Source organism: Triturus cristatus, chromosome 3_2, assembly GCF_964204655.1.
Source record: "Triturus cristatus chromosome 3_2, aTriCri1.1, whole genome shotgun sequence".
NCBI lineage: Eukaryota > Metazoa > Chordata > Amphibia > Caudata > Salamandridae > Triturus > Triturus cristatus.
In genome coordinates this window covers 1035892725-1035914343 of record NC_140584.1, presented here as the reverse complement: position 1 = coordinate 1035914343, position 21619 = coordinate 1035892725, and positions in this window count along the sequence as shown.

Genomic DNA, 21619 nt, shown 5'->3' with positions numbered 1-21619 from the left:
TTACTGTCCAATTGCACATCACAGTGGTAATGTGCACAACACACAAAGGATTCTGCCCCCATGTACACGTGCACAGCCTGGGAGTGGCTGCACAAAGTGCCAGACAAAAAAATAGCTGTGGCCCCCCAAACACCCAGGGAATACAGCCTTACATGCCATGGGACACTGTGTGGCCATTGCTATAGTGTGGCAGGTGTACGCAGGTGTCCATGGCAAGTATATGTGTGTTGCATCCGTATAATAGTCACACTAATGAGGCCCGACGTGGGTACCAATGCGTACGCATTGCACGGGTCATGTCCGAGCCGTGCGTACGCTTTGTCATTGAATGCAATGAGGTCCGACGTGGGTGACTTTCATGCATACGCGTCAGACAAGCATGGTCCGAGACAGGCGTACGCCTTGGCCATTGAATCGTATGGAGGCGGGTGCATGTGTATATTCAAAATACGCGTTGTACAGTCAGTTGAACGAGCCGGGTGCACCCATTGGCTCAGGACTGTCATGGAGGCGGATGCGGATTCAAAACTTGTACGAGTTGTGCACTGGAAATTCAGTTGGATGCCTACAACAATGTTGCAATTTCAAGTGTTCCATGAAGGTGAAGATTTGAATGATGCGGAAGGCGTGTACGAGTCGTACTTTTGAATGGATTGGCCAGATTCATAGAATGCAACCGTGTGGGACCTATCACTTGGGAGACATGGCACAGAGTCTTCCTCTGCAGCACAGATATAAGGCTGGCTAGCCCCCAGGGAGCTCATTTGCCTGCACTACATGCTACTGGACCACATCCCTGCTACAACTGCTGCTGTCTATGCATCCTCTGGCTCCTGCTATGGCACGTACTCTGGAGAGGGCCCCAGCCTTCACTGAGGAGGAGAACCAGGCCCTGCTGGATGGGCTCCTTCCAGAGTACAGAAAGCTCTATGGGACAACAGGGGAGCAGGTGAGCGTGCAGTCCACTGCCTTCCTAATTATGCATGTTGTCTGACTAGCAGTACTAGCAGTGTGTACACCAGTGGCAAGCATTCTCACAGACTACTTTCATCCCCCAAAGTGTGTAGGTACATGTAATGAATAGTTTTCCTGCTGCTAAAGTGCATTATTGCAAGCTTAAACTATCCAGGCATTGTTAACATGTCAGACATGCATGTGAGTTTTCATTCCCCATGGTTGCACTACCTGTGTAATTTATTTCCCTTTGTGATGATGACATGTATATCCAAATGTGTGCTGCACAAATCTGGGGCATGTGTGTTAATGTACTTTTCACTTTGTCCTCCTCACAGGTTGGTGCCCACCAGAAGCAGGAGATGTGGCTGGCCATCGCCCGGGCTGTTCGTTCTGTGGGGGTCTACAAGCGCCGGATCCGCAACTGCCAGAAGAGGTGGCAGGACCTTCGGGGCTGGACCCGGAGGATAGCAAGAGTCCAGCTGTCGCTGTCACCTCCACGCAGGAGGGGTGGACACCGGACCCTGACTCCCCACATGCTCCGTATCCTGGCGGTGGACTTCCCGGACATGGATAGGCAGTTGAAGGCCAGACAGCAGCAGGAAGGGGGTGAGTCTATGTCTGATCTGACATGCAAATAGCAGTCTTTTGTCCTGCTCACACTGCCACATTACTTAGGTCTTGTAGTCCCAAACTCAGGTCCCTCATTTGTGTGATGCACCCTCCTCATCTGTTCCACAGGTGTGGCCCCTCCAGTCTGTTGCTTGTGTCACTAGGGCACTGTGTCCCTGCAGTCAGCTATGCTTCAGGTACCGGTCAGCATCAATTCCCGTGAATCTGTTGTGTGTTTCATGGGTGGGTCAATTGTTTACACAATGCCTGAGATGAGACATGTGATCTGTGTGTGCCCTTGAGATGTGTACCAATTGTTGGTCTGACTCGCAACATGTGGCTGGGGTATTCCAAACAAACCCATGCAGCAGGGGACTCCAATTTTTGGGCATCAGGAGTATGTATATCAAGTATGTCACACTTGCTTAGCCACCTGACTACTGTCCGGGGCCAAACACTGTTTCACTTAGTCCTGGCCAGTCATGCCCTCTCAAGGGCATTCAGAAACACTCTGTAATCCCACTCCTGTGTACGAAATTGCAGGTTGTGCTTAGTGACATGTGCCCTCAGGTGTCTGCCTCTGTGTCATTAGGGTGTGGCTTGTTGCTACGTACAACTTGGGTGTCCATGATTCATAGGGTCAGCATGACATCTGCGATGTGACTGTGAGAGACAAGACCTGTGTGACATATAGGTGTGTGATCATCTGAAAGCGCAAAATGGTGTATGCAACTGTGTCCTTCATGCATCTGGTTTACATGCATGGCAGACTGTGATGTGTTAATGTACAGGGATTTGTGTTTGCTGAGACTCATATGAATGATTTGCATGATGTGGGTCTTCTGGGTCCTGGATATGTTGTTTGCATGGGATGGGCAAGTGCGCCGGTCATCTTCAGAGTTAGCTTTACCCCTGAGCTAGGATTGTGAGTCAGTGCATATTGTTGTTGTCTGGATGTCCTGCCCCTGTGACAGGAGACTGTGTTGACTGACTTTCAGGGCATCCCAGTGCCATGGCATTTAACTTGCTATGAGTGAGCCTGCACTGTGTTCAAGTGTGCACCATGCACCCCATTGTGGCATTGCCCATCAGGACATGAGTACATCATAGTGTGTGTTGCTGGCATGCATCCCAAGCATGTGAAATGAGTCTCTGCCCATCCCTTCATCCGGACACCTGTACGGAGTCAGTAGCAAGAGATGTGCTGTGTGTATAGTGACATACTCCTACATGTTCACTTGCATGTACAACTAATGTGTGGGTGGTGCATGTTGGCACATTGGGGTGTTAGCATCCAACATGCAACGAACATATGTGTGAAAGTCAAGGAGGGAAATGTGTGCCATGGTTAATGTTGAGAATGACCATTGTCTTATCCTAAACAGTGTTGGCACTTTGAGCTGTGTTCAGCTGATGATGCCAGGGCTTGCCCTGTGATGTGATGTACTCACTGTGGTGTGTGCAGTCAGTGCAGGTGACTGATGTAGTTCTGTTACTTCCTATTCCTATCCAGATACATCCACGGCCACAGGAGGGGACAGCTCCACGGATCAGGAGGAGCCACAGAGCCATACAGGGACAGAAGGAGAGGAGTCGGGTGGACCCAGTGGCACGGAGGGCGAGTTGAGCCACACAGAGGAGTCGTCAGCACCATTCCCCCCAGCTGAGGGCCACAGCAGCTCTGATGATGACTCCCATGTGGATGCGGGTGTCAGCAGCCACCAAACCCCAGCTAGTGAGGCTGTCCCCGCCACCGCCACCACCACCACCACCACCACCACCCCCCTCCCATCGGCTCCCATCCCAGAGGTCCCTGTGGTCTCCCGTGTTCGTGAGCATGTCTCCTTTGGGCCAGGCACCGCACCCCTTGCCCCTGTTTCCCCTGCTGCCCTGAGTGAGGAGTCTGTGGACTTCCTTAGACAGATACATGTAGGGCAGACGTCGATGCTGAAGGTCCTCCATGCACACACAGGTCTGTTGACACAACTGGTGTCATTCATGGAGGGCATTTCCTCAGGCATTTCTGCCCTACAGAGGACCAATCAGTCCGTGGCCTCCTCCCTGACGGCAGCAGTGTCCCTCCTCCAACAGTCCCGCACCCCTCCTACCCCTGCACCACACACGATTCCTAGCACCCTACCTGTCCCAAGCACAGAAACCCCCAAACTAAGGTCTAGACGTGCACACAAGCAAGCGCAAGGGACAGATTCCACACTCACAGGGGCTGGTTTGCTGACACACACACAGTCATCCACAACCACTCCACAGTCCTCCGAGACCTCTCCCTCCCAGTCCCCTTCCCTTGCCTCACCTGCAACCACATCCCCCCAGAAGCACTTCCTCTGTGACCTTGGCCTCTTCCCCACTGACCCTGCAGATCCTGATTACAAGGGGAAGAAGAAGTCCCCACACACAGAAGGGAGTGCCCCTCACACCCGGACACCCTCCCCCAGGCGCAGTCAGACCGAGACGCCCACCCGCAAGTCCCCCGGCGCCAGAGGAGCAAGACCCCCCACCACCACGCAGCTCCAAGGCAAAGTCTCCATCCTCCATCCCCCAGGCCACCACTCCAGAGGTTCCCCCGCCACTCCCTGCCCCGGGTTCCCCCACACACAGATACACCATCCCCAAAATGCTAAGGCCATCCCCCCTAGCACTTGCTCATCCACACCTGGTCAGACAGTTGGTGCTACTGATGTGGGGACCGTGTCCCCCCCCGCCTTTCCGACCTCACCTGTCCCCCATTCCACTCCCATGGATGTAGGCACTGCTTTGGAGTCCACAACCACCCCGTCTGACTTGGGTACTGCAGTGGTGAGCCAATCCACTCCATCTGACCTGCCCACTAGAGTTGTGCCAGCACCCACCCCATCTGACTTGCGCCCCACAGTTGTGACAGCACCCACCACTTCAGTGAGCTCCACTGCAGTTGCAAGTGTCTCGCCTGCATCCTCCACCTCTTCACTGCCTCCTTCTTCTGCACCCTGATCCTGTCCCTTCAGTGCCTGGCCTGCCCCCATGTATGCCCCTCCGAGGGGGTGACCCCGGTCCTTAGCAGTGCAGGCAAGCAAGGTGTGACAGTTGTCACTCTAGTTCACTCCTTGGCATTTGGACATGGACAGGCCATTGGCCGTTTGTTTGCACAGACATTTAGATTTTCATATACTGAATTTGTCACTCTAGTTCACTCCTTGGCATTTGGACATGGACTGGCCATTGGCCTTTTGTTAGAACAGACGTTTCACTGTTAATATGCTGAATAAAGCTTTTTTCTTTGTCCCTGTGAACTTGATTTAGCTGTACATCATGTTGCTGTTGTTTTACATGCCCTTGCACCTGTAATGCTTGGTTTACAATGTTGAATACTGATGTATGTGTTGATGTGAGGTACTCCCTGTGGTCCATGCGATATGTATCCTATTCTGGTGCGTATCCATGTCATCCTTTGCAGCTACCTGGGTGTGTCAGGATCAACTATTTGTGTACATCTCTCTGTGAGCATTTCATTGGCATGGTCATATCTGTGGCTTGCACCCCTGCACATATGATGTGCTTCCCATTGTCCAATCTGTCACTTCCACATACTTTGTGCTCATCAAGACTGGACCTACAGGTGTGGGCATCATTGTAATAGGGCCAACTGGGGCCTCTGTGCAACTTGCTAGACATATGTTTTGGGTATGTGCAGATGACTTAGGGGAGACTCACGTACCCAGGCTGTTGTGACCAGAGCCTTCATTGTGTGGTAACTGATGGCTGACTGACCAAGTGTTCTGCAGACATGAGTGGGACTTGCGGTGAATATGTTTGGCACAGCTGGGCTCCCACAGGAGTTGTGTCCCCACAAGTTAGTGTGTTGTCCAGTGACATGGCCTGGGCCCATGGTGTGTGTTGTATGAGCATGTGTGTGTGTCCACATCCCTGTTCATACAGACAGTGTTCCCTTTATATGTTCCTGTTGTTGATGCTTGCTGAGTGGTACTGGGTTCATCCCACTACATTTCCAATGGGCTACCAGATGTGTGGGTGCATGACACACTACTGTTAATTGGTGTACCATCATTATGATTTGTCAGTTCTGAGAGGTGATGATGTTGTCAGACACAGATGGGACACAGTCACGGTTCCTCAAGGCACTTGTTTGTTCGCAATATCATGTAGATGTCCCTTGGTGGTAGTTTTCAGTGATTGAGACATTTGTATGTGTGTGTGACTGCTCCCACTTGTCGGATTCACGGCTTCGATGCTGGCAGGTGTCAGCATGGGTGCCTTGTGTTTCTCCTTGGCTTCTGCATTGTCCTGGGACTGTGGCAGGGATTCTGAAGGTTACATGAGCTTTGAGGTCCTCTCACCTCCCAACGCCTGATTGCCCACTGAGGGTGTCCCAATGATGGTTTACTTTTGTATGGCACTGTGTCCACATCTGTGTCACTGTGGTTCAGCCCCCCTCATGTGTTGTGTAGTTGCCTGTGGATACTGTGACACACACACACATGTTGTGTCCGATGTGCAGTGTGAATTTGCCTGTTTGTGTTTGTGCATCTGCACCAGTGCATTGGTATTGCTGTTGTGGGCCATTGTCTGGATGCTGTTTCTGTGATTTTGCATGCTGTCCCTGCGAGTCATTTCACACCATTGTGCACATTCATCCTGGTTGTTGGGTGCCATTGCTGGCATGGAATGTGTGTTTGTGAGCTGACACCTACAGTCTAAACATGTTGTTTTAATTGGTGTGTCTATTTTCGAGATGTGTGCATGCTTGGTGATGGTCACTTCTGCTGTTGTGTCATTGTACGGTGTATGCATTGTCAGCCCCCATGTGTGGTGCTTGTCTGCACATGGCCGAGAGTGTTAGGTTTTCACAGCACTGTTAGCCTCACCACATCTCTGTGTGTATGGGACACAACCACTAATTTGCCCCAGAAGTGTTTGATGTGTTGGGAGCAGGGATCATACATGCTGTTTGTTATTTGCAGCTTTGACCATGATGACACTTACCTTTTGGTCACTGTGATGAGGGGGGTTTGGTCCCCATCACCACAATGCTCCACATCTGCTGCATTTTGTGAGCCCCCACTTAACTTCTGTTCTACACAGTGAGGGGGTGTTCTTTTTACATTGCCAGAGTGCTATGGTGATGCCTGCCTTGTGTATGTCACACTCATGTGTTGGTCACACATGTGCTGTTACTTACATTGTATGCTCGTAGCCATAATCACTGTTGTGGGCATTTGTCAGACTACACACTGTTGTCATGATGTTATGGGGGATGTATTTTGCCGACATACCTGATGTTGGAGTATGCTGGGTGTGTTGCACATCACCCATCCTATGGCTGGGGGTGGCAGGGGTGATGGGCAACATAAGCACTATGAGTGGGGGTGGCAGGGGTGATGGGCAACAGGTCCCCTGTGAGTGGGGGTGGCAGGGGTGATGGGCAACAGGTCCCCTGTGAGTGGGGGTGGCAGGGGTGATGGGCAACAGGTCCCCTGTGAGTAGGGGTGGCAGGGGTGATGGGCAAACATAAGCACTATGGCTGGGGGTGGCAGGGGTGATGGGCAACAGGTCCCCTGTAAGTGGGGGTGGCAGGGGTGATGGGCAACATGAGCCCTATGGCTGGGGGTGGCAGGGGTGCTGGGCAACAGGTCCCCTATGGCTGGGGGTGGCAGGGGTGATGGGCAACAGGTCCCCTGTGAGTGGGGGTGGCAGGGGTGATGGGCAACATGAGCCCTATGGCTGGGGGTGGCAGGGGTGCTGGGCAACAGGTCCCCTATGGCTGGGGGTGGTAGGGGTGATGGGCAACAGGTCCCCTGTGAGTGGGGGTGGCAGGGGTGATGGGCAACATGAGCCCTATGGCTGGGGGTGGCAAGGGTGCTGGGCAACAGGTCCCCTATAGCTGGGGGTGGCAGGGGTGATGGGCAACAGGTCTCCTGTGAGTGGGGGGTGGCAGGGGTGATGGGCAACATGAGTCCTATGGCTGGGGGCGGCAGGGGTGCTGGGCAACAGGTCCCCTATGGCTGGGGGTGGCAGGGGTGATGGGCAACAAGTCCCTATGAGTGGGGGTGGCAGGGGTGATGGGCAACAGGTCCCCTATGAGTGGGGGTGGCAGGGGTGATGAGCAACATGAGCCCTATGGCTGGGGGTGGTAGGGGTGCTGGGCAACAGGTCCCCTATGGCTGGGGGTGGCAGGGGTGATGGGCAACAGGTCCCCTGTGAGTGGGGGTGGCAGGGATGATGGGCAACATAAGCCCTATGGCTGGGGTGGCAGGGGTGCTGGGCAACATAAGCACTATGGGTGGGGGTGGCAGGGGTGATGGGCAACAGGTCCCCTGTGAGTGGGGGTGGCAGGGGTGATGGGCAACATGAGCCCTTTGGCTGGGGGTGGCAGGGGTGATGGGCAACAGGTCCCCTGTGAGTAGGGGTAGCAGGGGTGATGGGCAACAGATGTTTGTGGTGCTGGCCATGCAACCCCTATGGTGGGCTGTTTGTGGCCAGGATGTGAATCCCCTATGTGTGTGTGCCATTTTGCGGGTACGTGTCGTTTGCTTGTGTTGTAGGTGTCTGACTTACCGTCTGCACCGGTCCCTGATCCGGTCATAGATGTAGAGTACTGGTATGACCTGCGTGATGGGATTCATGATGTGTTCGTGTCGTACACGCTGCTTGTTGCTCCGTCTCATACCCGCTGCAAGCTGGTCCGTCTCGTAGCCGTGTATTGCTTTGTGGCGCGAATCGTAGCTGATATGCTTGTTTTCCGGAGGCTGTGACGTCCCGTGCGTGACGACCCGTCCGGCCGTATGAAGTACGCATCGTACTTGTCATGCCGGAAACTGCTATGGATACTGCTTCCGGGCGACTCGGTTCAACTTTAGGAGTTAGCGCTCGGACGGAGAATGGGGCTTGATTCACAGCCTACGTGTCGGTCGTGTTTTTGGCCGTGATGCACATCGTACTTACTCGACAGGACGGACCGGCTCCGGGTACGTGTCGGTCGTACGGTAAGGCTACGGACAGCTGTCCGACCGGCCATCGGAATCGGCCCCTAAATGTACGTGAGGTTTCACCCACATATCCTTTATTGCAGGGACAGATCAATAAGTATATTATATTTTTGGATTTGCAATTTGTCATACCTTTAGATGTAATTGTTTGACCATTAAAGTTAATTTTGTTCGTTTCCATGATTAGTGGGCAACTTTTACATGAGCCGCATATAAAGTTGCCTTCAATGTGTAGCATGCTCACAACAAGATCTTTCAGATTTTTGTTTTTGCGATATGCAAAAAGTGGCTTCTGCAAGATTTCTGAAAATTAGTTGTTGATGTTCAATAGATGCCAATTTGAGCAAATTATTTGGCGAATTTTTTCTTTCATGATGGAATGGAGGGTAACAAAAACTAGTTTTCCATCTTGTTTCGAGACAGTGTTCTGTAGTAAATGTTGCCGATCATAGAATCTGGCTCGTTTATATGACTGTCTAACCAGTCTGTGTGGATAGCCCCTATTTAGGAATTTCTTTTTCATATCTGTAGCTCTTAAGTCAAAATCTTCCAATTTTGTACAGTTACGTCTAAGGCGTAGAAATTGCCCAAATGGGATGCTATCTTTCTTCATGGTAGGGTGAAAGCTTTTGTAATGTAAAAGTGTGTTACGTGCAGTTGGTTTTGTAAATAGGTCCACTATGAGCTGTCCGCTTTCGTTTTTAATTAATATGTCAAGGAATTCAATTGTCATATTGTCTGATTTAGATGTGAACTTTAGATTGGGGTCACATAAGTTTAACCACGATATGAATTCATCCAGAATGTCTATCTTGTCATCCCATATGAATATAATGTCATCTATATAACGTGACCAATGTAGGACTGTTGCAGGGATTATGCTCATGCACAGAACTATGGCCCAGAGGTGGAGATTTTGGCCATGGCTAAATCTCCGCCACTGGCCGGAATCCCCATCTCCGGGCCGGAAGCTCCGCCTCCGGCCCGGAAGCTCCACCTCCGGGCCGGAAGCCCCGCCTCCGGACCGGAAGCTCCGCCTCCGGACCGGAAGCTCCGCCTCCGGACCGGAAGCTCCGCCTCCGGACCGGAATTTACGGCCCGAGTGCGGACGAAAAGTTAGTAGTTGTAAATCCATTCTGTGAATAGCAAAAGTAGTAAGTTTATTCTGTGAATCGCAAAAGTAGTAAGTTCATTCTGTGAATACCAGAAGTAGTAAGTGCATTCTGTGAATACCAAAATGGTACTAAGCTTAGGATTTTGTCTTAAGTTTGTTCTGTGAATCGGGCCCTAAAGAGTTTATTTTATAAACCTCATGTCCTAAGATGCAGTACTTTGGCTAACATAAGCAAACAAATGATTAAAATCAAAACCATCAGCATAGTTACAATACCATAAAAAATGAAAGGAGAAATCATAATAAAATGACAGTGGATTGCAACCACCTTCCTTTCGCTAGTAAACTAATATTATTATTATTAGACTAATAGAAGGTCTCTAGGCTTGAATGGGGAACCCCATACCGTAAAGATCAGCTTAGTGGAATCACATCACAGGATCAGGTATACTCTGCTCCTGGGAAAGCTCTTCTTCCGAATGCCTGAATCAAGCAAGCAGCCTGCAATATTAAAAGTACTCGACTCTCAGGTATTTGCAGCTGCGTGCGTGTTATGGCTAAATAGTGGGCCGATCAACCTGAACCCAAAAACATGCACCGTCTAGCGACCCAGACTGTTTCTTTACACAATGTTCAGACCAAGGCTGCAGCTCACTGTTAGGGATGTGAACAACAGACAGTTCTCATGTGAAGCAAAGGCGAGCAAGCATTTCTCAAATAATAACATGTAACTGCAGTGTCGTGTGCAAAAGCAGCAAAAGTGGCAAGATGGCTTTCTAACATCTAACGCGGTTGTGCTAACTTAGCAATGTATGTATATAAATTGCAGTCCTCACTACACCCCCCCTTGATCGGACCACTAACCAATAGGGGCACAATTAAGGAACGCAGAGTTCAAGTTCGATAGAACGGAACCAAGAGCACAAATTGTGAATCCATATAAGGGCAGTGAAAGTTCGAAGAGAAAAAAAAGAGAGAAAAAAAAACATTTAAAGGAAAAAAATATTATCGATGGATGTCTAGTTATTCCAAAGGAATGTTGGATGACCTCCAAGTTAATCCATCAATGTATAAGCACAATAAGTAGCAACGGCTTCCAAGAGGAAATCATTGGAACGTTCTGCAAAATTACCCGCCATCCAGTTCAGCAAGGGGAATGAACACACATGTTCTTCGACAACTGGAGCCTCTAGTACCATCAGAGGACAACTGGCGTGTTCTTCAAGATAACTTCTTGCCAGGAAGTCATCTGCAGCCGTACCAATGTCCCAATTCCCTAGGACTCCATGTGATGCTCCACAGGCCATAATCCTGACACCAGAACAGTCCCACTCATGAGTCACTAAGTGGCTCATTAGTCGATCATAATCCGGGGCGGGAGACACCGAGTTTGACAAGCACAAATCCAGAGCCCATTGGAACGGACACTCTAGGCAATGAAAGACAGGTTGTACGCAAGTAAAGTAGGGAAAACGGAAGGACAATCCATAGGCTATGCTCAATGTTGCCAGTGGTAGTGTTGCATAGTATTCAAGCATCCGGTTACGAAGATGGAGCAGTCGGGACAGGCTGTTGTGTGACACAAATTGTGCATCCATTGCGTAGTAAGCAGACCAACAACAGTACCCCAGCCACGAGGGCGAGAATCAACGGGAGACCTCCGAAGACGCTGGAAAAAATAGAATGAAAAAATGCCGGGATCACACCAAAAATAGTTTGGAAGGAGGTCACGAGGCCAGAGCCCACAATTTTGAAAAAATGTGCCAGGCCACTTGTTGACGAGGCATTAAAGATAGTCTGAATCAGGGCACCAAAATGAAGTGGGAGATCAGTATTCAAAAGCACTTTCACCTCTGTGTGCGTGTTTGCTACGTGAAGGACAAATGTTTCCCGGGATGAAGTCAACGCGACTTCTTTTTGAGTCAATAGAGCCCTTATTCTGCTCATCTTGTTGAACTCTGCTTTCAAGGTTGGAATGGAAGGCCAGATGGATACATCGAGCGGTCCATGTGGGATGGGAAAAGGACGTTGTTACAGCAGACTACTCACTGTGATACAGTCACTATGTAAGGAATCCCAACCAACATCCCACAGCAAGCTTCATTATTTAATAGCAAATAACTACCGTTAGCCAGCAGCGTAAATGACGGCGTTATGACTGGCACTGGAATCCCTTTTAGGACGCAAGCTAATTTAGGAGCGTGCACATTACATGCACCATGCAATTGAATGTGCCGACACACCACAGAGTGATCCGGAGTGGAAGTGCATTCTTCACCTTTTAAGTAAACCTCTTTACCGTCCCTCACGCACCTGTACGTGAACGGGAGTGACCAAACTTCATGCAGGAAGGCAGTACCTAGTTGTTCATACCTGCCTAGCGCATAATGTTTCATGCAGGAACTGAACTTAAACAGGGGAAATGGTAAGGTTCTAACTTTTCAATGTGCAGGAATGAGTATTTTGCATCTTTCATGGACATGAACTGTTGTTTTGCAGTTAAATTAAAAGGAAGGAACAAAGATGAAGTATTCATGTAATCCCAAGGGACTTTCCCAGCCTTTAACGTTTGCAATGTTCATGCAAACTGCATTATAGAACGCAATTGATTTTGACCATGATATAAAACAGACAAATCATCTTGCACAATGTCAACAACAGATGAAACGATATTATCTAACGTATATATTCTGGAAGACAGGGTGTTAATGCTATTATCTATAACAGCCAATACTTTCTCCATATTGGCTTGATCAATAGCTCGTAATCTGGATGCAGCTTCAATTTGTGATAGCTTCCAAACTTCGTTATAAACAGTATATACCCATCTTTTGGACCTGCCAACCGCAGGACCCTTAACAAAATCATTAAAATCTATTTTGTCGTGTAATTGTGATAAATGAAGTTTAACAGATGCTAAGGTGGAATGCTGCAGCCAAGATTGGCATAACTTCCCTACTGGGTAGGTAGTTACAGTATGAGAGGATTCAAAACGGGGGTCCACACGAACTTGCGTATACCCCAGATTTAAATCCAGAAACCGATGTTGACAGGAATCTGAGCTCGTTTGCCATATTAACCATCCTTTCGGATTTAATTTGGAAATATTGAAGGATGTGTTAGAAATGTATGACTGCAGCGTAGCAAGGGACAGATCCGTATGATTATCCCAATTAGGATAGGCACCCAGATCCGGAGTAGAGGGAGAATTTAATTTTTTAGAAGTAGCCAATCCAAAACAGGTGGTCTGAAAAATTGGCGAATTAAAAATTAACATGTGGTTCGGGATGAGGCAGGCACGATGCAAAGCTTCTGTTCCCTGTACCTGCCACGGTTTAGAACCCCAAACCGATTTAAGATCAATAGTAGCTTTCCACAGATCATAACCTCTGATTGCCAATTCATCCATAAAGGATTTGGAATATACCAATTTCGTGTGTGTCAGCTTAACTCTCGAGGTAGACTCAGCCGCCACTTTAAAGTAAAAGGAGGCAGGATTCGACACACTGAAATCAGAAAAATATGTGAATTTGTTCACTAACGTGGTGGAGCTGCCCAGCCTAGACGCTGGACAGTGTTCCCATTGCGTATAATTTACAAAATTTCTAAATGTATTGGCTTTGTGAAGGAAATGATTGCCATAATGTTAATAGCAAAACTGCTCATCATAATTAGCAGTATCTAAATACAAATCCTCAGCATCAAACGCAGCACAATATTTCAAATCAGAATACAGTGCTTCTATGGCTTGAACATCCCAATCATCTGAGCGGATGCTTTGCTTAACTACATCACCCATAGAAACACGAAATACTTTTGGCACATTGATTACTTCAGTGGGACCATGAATTTGAAATTTAACAGCATCCCACGCAATCCCATCCAGTACAGGCCTGGCAGTAATGTTCACAAAAGTCTGGTCCCTTTTCATGATATGTGATGAGGAGTGGGGGGCCAAAGTTCCATCAATTAGTCTAATTGTAGATCTTTCTTTCAGGTAGTGTCCATTTACAAGTCGAAAAAACACTACCACAAATCCAATGGACATAAACAAAAAAATACATATGAGCACCAGCTAAATGTAAGTCCAAGGGGGAATTAAAAAATGTCTTTTAAACCAGACAGCAAAAATTGAAACTTTTGATGGGGCAATGGAAGTCATTGAATTAGTGTCAAAGGAGAAGCGCGACTGGTTAACTGCGGTGGATTGTAAAACAGGCAACGGTACATCTGCAGGATAAGCATACTCAGTATCTTCAAGTAGACCACCAGCTGTCGGTGGCAACAAAGGTCCAGTAACTGTATAAATCTTGATGGCAACATCAGGCAAGGTGGTAGAAGCTGGAGCCAACACAGAATTTCTCAGCATCGCAGGGCAAGAAACCGCTGGAGTCATACGAAGAAGAATCGGCCACTCGCCGTAGTTTGACATTGTTATCCTTGCGACCAGGAAGTGAAGGTAAAATGAATGTTCGTGTACCCTGCACGCCAAGCACTGGAACCGGGGCACGATAAGAGGCGCCAAACTCCTTCTTGTTCTCCACCTTCTCACGGACCAGATCACCAACTCGAGGTAGCCAGCCGACTACCGGAATCTGAAGCGCAGCATCAGATGTGGAGGGCACGTGTTCCTTCGCTAGACTGTCTCTGGCTTCTTGTAGAGTCTGCAATATAGCACAGTGATCATCTACGTCAAAGGGTGCGGCTGACGCTGCCATGTCTAGACCATCAAGGTCCGGGACAAACATTCGTATGCCAAAGAGTATCATGTATGGGGTCCGCCCACCCAGAGACCTTCTAGGGAGATTATTAAGTGCACGTTGGACGTTATACAAATGGGCTAGCCAGTTCCGGCCAGTGCCTAAAACCCTAGCTGTCAAAGATTGCTTTAAGTCACAGTTCATTCGCTCCACCACACTATTACCCTCAGTTCGGTAGGGAGACGAAAATTTGACTTGGACCCCCAAATTTCTCATGGCTTCTTTGTACGCCTTAGAGGCGAACGCAGGGCCCTGATCAGAATGAAAGGTACCACACGCAAAACTTCCCGCAAATCCCTGATGACACTGCGGGCATCAGCACTCCTTTGTGGCCATACCCACAGAAAACATGTGCACGAATCCACTGCAACCAAGATGTACTTGTACGCAGTATCAGAGGTGAATGGACCGCAGTGATCTAGATAAACACACCCTAGTGGTTTATTAGATATGTACAACTGAGTTTGTGGTGGGCGCGCAGCAGTTGAAGGTTTAATCTGCTGGCAAATGTCACAATCAAGAACATAAGCGCGAGCTTGTTTATATAAACCGCACCACCAGTAGCGTTGTAACAGAGATACAGTAGCTGCAACGCCGGCATGGGCAGACGCCATGCCCTCGTGAGCCGCTAATGTCAAAGATGGTCTGCAGTCCGCGTTGGGAATCAATCTGTCACCAACGTCGTTAATCCTCACTAACGGGACGTTATCAGGACTTAAGTGATAATGGTAATGAGAAGGGAAACCTCTCGGGTAATTAGTTCCCTTCTCTGTAGCAGCAATAGCTGCCAAGATGTCATCATCGATCTTACTTTTGGATCTTGTAACTGCTGCCACTAAGTATGTCGCCACTGCTGTTTTTGCTGCCTCGTCAGCTAGGCTGTTGCCGACAGCATGGACACCAACTCTTTGGTGACCAAGAGTATGAATAACATTCACGAGAGGCAGATGTTCTTTAAGTTCTGCCACTCGAACCCAAAGCATTTTATGCTTAATTGTGCTACCTTTGGAATCACGGTATTCATTTTGAGACCAAAAATGTAGATTGTCGTTGTAAGATTGAACACAATAAAACGAGTCACTCACTATAAGTGGTGACCCGAGAATCAGCAAACTCCAGTGCGAGAACCAGAGCACGGAGCTCTGCCAACTGTGCGGTACAATCACCCAATGACTGCGTATGCACGACATCAGATTGGAATTCACCATTCACGAAAGTACCCACCACAATTGCGCAGGCCGCAGAATAGGCATCCTTCGATCCAGTCGCCGGTTGCGCAAAACCGTCAGTGTAAATGACACAATGGTAATCCTCGAGTGGGCGCAAAGACAGAGGAGCTGGATGAACGAATTCATACTGTAAGTACTCCTGAGTCTGTAATGCAGCGTCAAAGATATAGGTGACGTCGGGCGATGTCAAGGAAGTGGCCCATTGTATCCACCGGGGATTCAAAGCTTTAGAATTCGGTACACTCGCTTTGGTCACTGCCTCAAGGGCAGGATATGGTGTGACCACCAACATGCGTTTCCCTTGCGATAGCGCTCGTTCTTTAAGAATCGCCATCTGAACTGCCGTCAAAACTTTCTCGACAGAGGAAAAGCGCAGTTCAGCCGAAGTGTACAGGTGTGATTTGTAGGCAATGGGGACGGTGTCGCCCTCATTGAACGTTAAGTACGTGAAACCCACTGCGCCTGGCACAATTCTTATTACCAGGTTAATGTGGTTATCACTAGGCCTGGGCGAAAATTTCATTCCGTTCGCGGAAATTGCGATAATTTTACATTTTTGCGTTCCGCGGAAAGCGCGAAAATGTCAAAATTTCCGCATTCCGCAGCTTAGCGATAATTTGGTTCTTGCTCGCGCTGTAAAATAATACATTCTCGCACGCGCCCGATCGCCTTACCTGAATCCCTGCGTTCGCCGACAAGTTTTCTTAATCCGGTCGCGTTCTCCATGAGATGTTGTATTGTTTTTAGCCATTTGCGCTGTCTCGCGACAGTTCGCGCCCGCAGTGACGTCATGCGTCGCGCGATCACATCTTTCTTCTCGCGATCATGCACCGCGAGACAACTGAATACAAGATGGCCGCGCCCGCGAGCAACCACATGGGTAAGTTGGCGAGCCGCAACCATGCAGAAAATCTCGCGAACATGCGGGAAAAAAACTTACGCATCTTCGCGATATATCCGCGTGTTTGCGATAATTTTTAACATTTTCGCGATAATTTGCGAAAGTGGATTTCGCAAATTCCGCCCACCCCTAGTTATCATGTGTCAGTAAGTATTTTGAAGCAAGAAGGTCAGCTTGTAAAGATTGCAATATAGCTGAATGCTCCGGCAGCCAGCATGATTTGGAAAAAGTAGGTTGTACCAAGGCATAAAGCGGCTTGATACGCTGGGCATAATCAGGAATGTGCGTTCGACCGAAATTCAGAAAGCCCAGCAAAGATTGTAATTTCTGCAGTGTCGTAGGAGCACACAGGCATGCGCATTTCTCTAGGAAGTGCGGAGCCAATCCTCGACCCTCATTGTTGAGTTCGTATCCCAAAAACAACACTGTATACTCTGCAATGTGAGACTTCCCAAAGTTGAACTTGTAACCGAAGTCTGCATACAAAACAATAATGCGATCAACGTGACACAGATGCGGCCACAACTCGTCATCCGTGAGATAAATATCATCCACATACGAGTACGCATCAGGGTCTATGCTCTCTAACAGAGAGACCACACGAGCGGCAAAGACTCCAGGGCTGTTTTTATAGCCCATGGGTAATCTTTTAAAATGTTTTTGTTTGTCGCCCGATGTAAACGCCGTCCACTGACTACTAAGAGAGTACAGGTTATGGCTGTAAAAGCCATTGGAAATGTCAAGTGTGGTCTTAAACCGTTTTCTCACTAGACTATCGACAAGAGCAGAACTGTGGGTATTCTGTACTGCGCATGTCCGGCAATGAGAGTTTAAATGCCGGTAATCTAAAACTAGGCGGTACGACCCATCAGGCTTCGTCACAGTGAATAAAGGATTATTCATTGGTGACACACGTTTCAATAACACCTTGATATTCCAATTGTTCAAGGATTGTCGCGACGTGAGGTCTTGCTTCGCGACGCATGGGATATTGGGGTTGTGGCTGGGGCATGGACCGCAATGGAATCTCATGGCTGGGGGACAATTTATCCCAGCCTACCTGATTACGATACAAAGCCGGTGCTAGCACCAGAGCCCACTCCTCGGCGAACTTCTTAGCTTGGTCCTTTGGCACTGTGTGCGCAAAGGACAGGAGGATCACCTCCTCCCCTCTAGGAGCATCTAAAATGAAAGCCGGGGGCCAGTCTGCCTCTGCCAATAGAATATCGTACGAAGAGGTCAGATTATCCCAAAAAATCCCCTGAATTGTACGTTGTATGTCACCTTCAATTAAGAGGACTATATTATATAGTCTGTCAGGGGGAGCCACTCTAGTGTCAGCAGTTTCTATAGTAATGAACGTGTCAGTTGCTGTCGCCACCAGATATGGACGCAGTGCTTGTCGCACTATTGTAACTTCCGCCGCGCTGTCGAGCAGCGTTAGTGCCCATGTCAGGTTCTGAAGCTGCGTCCGCACTATCTGTGGCATACCTCGCTGTTAGCGCAGCAAACTTCTTCTTTTGAAACGGGGGTCGTTGACGTGGAGACTCGTCCTGCTTGCCTTTACCGTCAGTCTGACGGGGTTGCTCATGTCCTTGGGCACCCCGTCCTTTCCCACGGTCTCCGCCACCGGACTGTGAAGCCGATGTTTCCTGTGAAGAACGAGGAGAACGTTGTTCAGAAACCTGAAATCTATCAGGTGACTTAATACTAGAGCGATCGCGCAGATCATATGTGTGTTCACTAGTCGACTGTACGGGTGAGGCCAGACGAGACCCCTGTTTCTGTTGCTGCTTCCCCTGTTTCTTTGCCCGCCAATTTTGTTTTGGAAAATTTGGGCGTTCGTCTTTACCAGACGAGCTCACCTTAGTTTGCTGTATCAAATCAGGAATTATCACAGTTGGTTTAACACCTAAGGCACTGCGGCCTATGGTTCTATAGGCTTCCGCTATAATCTTAGCGAACTCCTTAGGCCTGTCGAGTTCGTCTACGCGGTCCAATTTATTAGCTACTTGGAACTGCATAGCATCGCCTTTGAGGTTGCCCATTACCATGGAAGCAACCACATCGAACACCCTGACAAGCTGCATTCCTAATTCTACAGCATCCTTCGCACCGTGATTATCTTGAACACGTTTAATGACGGAGGGAAGCACAGACATAGACGGAGTGCCGAAGCACTTCGAGTATGTCGCGGCAAAGACCTTGCCCCAGTTGTCACAATCGGCCATATCTGGGACTAAGTCTTGCGGCAAACTAATGGTGAGTATCCTGTGTTTCTCCACAGGAGTAGTATGCGGAAAAACCGCTTCCAGTTGGTCAAATTTCTCAGCAAGCCAATAAGGTAAGTCATCCTTATTTTGGAGGCGCTTGCCCATTACCGAATTAACCATAACAGGACTAATAACCACTGCGTGGTGTGAAGCTGGTTGTCCCGCAACAGCAGGTGCCCCCACCTGCACATTGCGTGACACGTACTGCACTAAAGTCCTATGCACTATAATAAGGGCTGTGTGAAGTACAAGCAACTCAGCCACCACTACCGTGAGATAGCGGGGATGAGGTGTAAATCCGGCCCGGCCATGTGGCCCCTGGAATTGACAACGGGCCCATTCTAGCCAGTGTAACCGCATGGGAAAAGGCGCCATTAAACCAAATGGTATGCTGCCAGGCAGAAATAGGAATTTCTTGTTTCCTATATGGCGTATAGATTGCAGGTAGCTGCGTGGGAGTATAGGAATGAAACGTATCATCGTCTGCATTCACCGCCGGCAAAGTCACCCAAGAGTAAAACAACTCGTAAGGGAAAGACGCATCAGCGCTCACCACAAAAATAACAGCCATCCCATCGTCCGGCACCCCATACGTCGTCAAATGACACCGCAGAGGTGTACGGCTATGTGCAGCAATTTCAACCGCCATAAGGACACACAAAAGATCAACAACAAGTTTAATCAGTAGCACTAGGGTTCAGATATAGAAGAAACCTTTTTAATGATCAAGCTTGAAAGGACCTATTAGTCGAGTAACAGGTAGATTTTAAATCCGTCACTCCCGTTCTCCGGAAACAAGAGTGAGGGAGTCGTGGACTAATATAAGCACTACCAAGGCGTTTCAAATCAATCGACCAAACGTTAGGTGCGCCATGTTGCAGGGATTCTGCTCATGCACAGAACTATGCACAGGAAACCAGGACCTCAGTGAATTGTGGTGTACCAAAAACTCACCTCAGAACACAGAACCCCTTATCCGACCAGCATCAGTGTCCCATTCGTTATCCGATTTTATCTCGGCGGTCCCAATGTATAGACAACCAAGAACAAGCGACTTAGTGTATTCTCAGGAATGGTGGGAATCAGAAATACCTGTTCGTTATTACTCTCATATCAGTCCACAACAAGAGTAAACAGAGACACGGTAAAGTTTAAAGAGTTTATTTTATAAACCTCATGTCCTAAGATGCAGTACTTTGGCTAACATAAGCAGACAAATGATTAAAATCAAAACCATCAGCATAGTTACAATACCATAGAAAATGAAAGGAGAAATCATAATAAAATGACAGTGGATTGCAACCACCTTCCTTTCGCTAGTTAACTAATATTATTATTATTAGACTAATAGAAGGTCTCTACGCTTGAATGGGGAACCCCATACCGTGAAGATCAGCTTAGTGGAATCACATCACAGGATCAGGTATACTCTGCTCCTGGGAAAGCTCTTCTTCCGAATGCCTGAATCAAGCAAGCAGCCTGCAATATTAAAAGCACTCGACTCTCAGGTATTTGCAGCTGCGTGCGTGTTATGGCTAAATAGTGGGCCAATCAACCTGAACCTAAAAACATGCACCGTCTAGCGACCCAGACTGTTTCTTTACACAATGTTCAGACCAAGGTCGCAGCTCACTGTTAGGGATGTGAACAACAGACAGTTCTCATGTGAAGCAAAGGTGAGCAAGCATTTCTCAAATAATAACATGTAACTGCAGTGTCGTGAGCAAAAGCAGCAAAAGTGGCAAGATGGCTTTCTAACATCTAACGCGGTTGTGCTAACTTAGCAATGTACGTATATAAATTGCAGTCCTCACTACAGGACAGACTCATAAAAAGGAGCCACTTCGTTGAAAATAAAGTTTTGTTCAAAATATGCTACATAGATATTGGCTATTGTAGGGGCGTAAGATGCGCCCATACTAACGCCTTTAACCTGCTTGTATAGTTCACCATGGAATTCGAATATGTTTTCTTCTAGAATTATACGTAAACAATCAATGATAAAATTTGCATTACAATCTATGTTCATAAGTGTTATGAACCATTGCACAGCAGATAGGGCTCCATGACAGGGTATGTTACTGTATAGACTTTCTACATCTAATGTGACTAGCCACTGTCGATTAGGATTAAATGATGTACCCTCCATTAAATTAATTATGTGACGTGAGTCTTGTACATGTCCTGGGATGTTTTTGACATATGGACGAAGGATAGCGTCAAAATATTTTGATATTGGTTCTGTAACAGATCCTATTGTAGTGACAATAGTTCTAAAAGGGGGATTCTTTTCATCTTTATGAATTTTAGGAGTTCCATATAGGCTAGCTAGCCTAGGATGGTCTACGTTCATGTACTCAAATTCTTTGTTACAGATATATCCACTTCTTAGGGCTTTTGTTGTTAATCTGTGTATTTTATTTTTTATCTTCTCAGTTGGATTTTTTGTGGTTTTCATATAAAACTGACTATCGCTCAGCATCTCTTCAATTTTAGTGACATAGATCTTCGTATCTAATATGGCTATTCCTCCACCCTTGTCACAGCTTTTAATTGTGATTTCAGGGGAACTTTTAAGTTTCATCAATGCAGTATGTTCACTCACACTTATATTAAAGGGAGTGTTGGGCACATATTTTGTGGCAGCTAGTAGCTTTTTATATACTACTTGTTCAAAAATTCTGATTTCTGGAGCCACTTGATCAATTGAAGGTGTGAATGATGATTTAGGTGCCAGGCCGGATTTATTAATGTCAACCGTATTAATGTCAGTGT